Below are 2,138 nucleotides of genomic sequence, written 5' to 3' on the forward strand. Positions count from 1 at the left end.
CTCTCTCTCTCTCTCTCTCTCTCTCTCTCTCTCTCTCTCTCTCTCTCTCTCTCACACACACACACACACACACACACACACACACGCACACACACACACGCACACTTTATAAAGATAAATTTTTAAAAAGGTGGCTTGGGTTTCAGAAGAAGGAAATGGGAGGGGCCCTAAATTGACAAAATCCATGACTGAAAAGCAACTGGGTGAGATTTTAGGGAAACAGTGGAAATGGGAAAGACAGAATAGTTGCTAGACATCTCTTAGTAGACAGAGGGAAATCTGGGAACGCTGTATGGAGCACGAGGAAGAATGAGAGGAGTGTGTCTCCTGAGATGACTGTTTAGCTAAAAGTGCTTGCAGTGCGAGTCTGATGATATCCCCAGACCCGGCGTAAAGAGCTGGGTGCAGCAGCTCCTTGTGTGATCCTAGAGCTTCTTATGGCAAAGGTAAATGGAGGCAGGAGAATTGCCCAGGAGCTGTGGGCCAGCTAGTCTTGAGGGGGCAGCGTGGCAGAAACAAGAGAGACCATGCTGCAACAAGGTAGGAGAGAACAAACCTCTACCTCTACGTGTGTGCTCTGGCACACACATGCCTGTACTTACACACACACATGCACACACGCAAACACACAGTTGAAATTTGAATACATCGTGTGCATGTAGGAAATAAATAATCAAAGACTAAGAATATGTAAAAAACCAACCACTTAACTTACCCAACTAGAGTGTTGTGCTGGGGACTGGGCTTACTGGTCAAACACTTGCCAACATGAGTGAGGTCCTGGTATTCAATTTCTGGTACCACAAACAAAAAACTCTTTCTACCTGCTCCAAACCAGCTCAAACCTAAAACCAAACCAGCTAGGAGTTTAGAACATTGTTTGGTGGTCTCCAAAGTAAAGAGTGGCCATAGTCTGTTGAAAAGGTATAGTGCTATAAAAAAAGTCAGCATGTGATTGTTTTTTAGATTTAATTTTTAACTATGTGTGTGTGTGCATCTGTGTGTGTGTGTGTGTGTGTGCGTGTGTGCATGTGAGTGCAGGCCATGTCGAAGGTCAACAGAATGTGATCCTCTTGGAGATGGAGTTATGGGAAGTTGTGAGCCACCCAATGTGGGTGCTGGGGATTGAACTCAAGTCCTCTCTAGTAGTAGTACTTGCTGTTAACCACGGAACCATCTCTCTAGTTCCCTATGTATGTGCCTTTAAAAAAATTAGCCAGGCATGGTGGTATACACCTAAAGTCCAGTACTTGGGAAGTAGAAGCAGTTCGGTGTCTGTGAGTTCAAAGCCAGCTTAATCTACATAGTTTAAGCTATATAGCGAGACCCTGTTTCAGAAACATTTTTTTTAGATAAATGCAAATGTTATGTGTAAAACCGAATAATTTTTAAACAGGATCCCACAATTTTATTATGTACTAGGATCCCCAGATTATGTCAGCAGGACTAGAGGAACCAGGGACTCTGGGGGAATAAGGAGGAGCTGTTGCCAGGGAAAAGCTGGCTTGAATTTTTTCTTTTAGGGTTTTGAGATAGGGTTTATCTATGTAACAACCTTGGCTGTCCTAGAACTTGCCTTGTAGACCAGGTTAGACTTGAAACTCACAGAGATCTGCCCGCCTCTGCTTCCCTTTTCTGTGCCACCATTTCTAGCACTGGCTTGCATTTTTTTGCCATGTGTAATACTACTTACTAAAGGGCAGAGGGATTTAAGGAGGTGCTGTCACAGGAAACTGCAAACGAGGCTGGGCACGGTCGCTTATACATCTAAATCCTAAAACCCTGAGGCTGAGGCAGGAGGATTGTAAGTAAGAGGATCATAAATTTGCAGTGTCTCAAAACTACAGTGAAAACCTGAGATGGCTGGAAAGTAAAGCTGAGGCCAGCAGTAGCGCTTAGGGGTGAGCGCATGCCTTCCAGGGAGCACCGCACAACAGGAACCAAGAATTCTGTTTTAAGCAGACCTGGGAGGGCTCTTGTCTTAAAAAACAAAACAAAACAAAACAAAACAAAAAAAACAAAAAAAGCAAACAAACAAAAAAAAAACAAAGCCAAAAACCAACGAAACACAAAACGCCCAAACAAACAAGCAACCAAACCAAAAAAAAAAAAAAAAAAAAAAAAAAAAAAAAAAAAAA

The 2,138-nt window shown here is 42.9% G+C and overlaps 1 protein-coding gene across 1 annotated transcript in view; it reads left to right on the forward strand.

Annotated features, from left to right (window-relative positions):
* Positions 1 to 2,138, forward strand: part of Slc16a10 (solute carrier family 16 member 10) — an 87,076-nt gene that overhangs the window by 13,060 nt on the left and 71,878 nt on the right. The gene's annotated exons all lie outside the window — the stretch shown is intronic.

Source organism: Alexandromys fortis, unplaced genomic scaffold (assembly GCF_014885135.2).
Source record: "Alexandromys fortis isolate MF-2015 unplaced genomic scaffold, M_Fortis_MF-2015_v1.1 scaffold_14, whole genome shotgun sequence".
Lineage (NCBI taxonomy): Eukaryota > Metazoa > Chordata > Mammalia > Rodentia > Cricetidae > Alexandromys > Alexandromys fortis.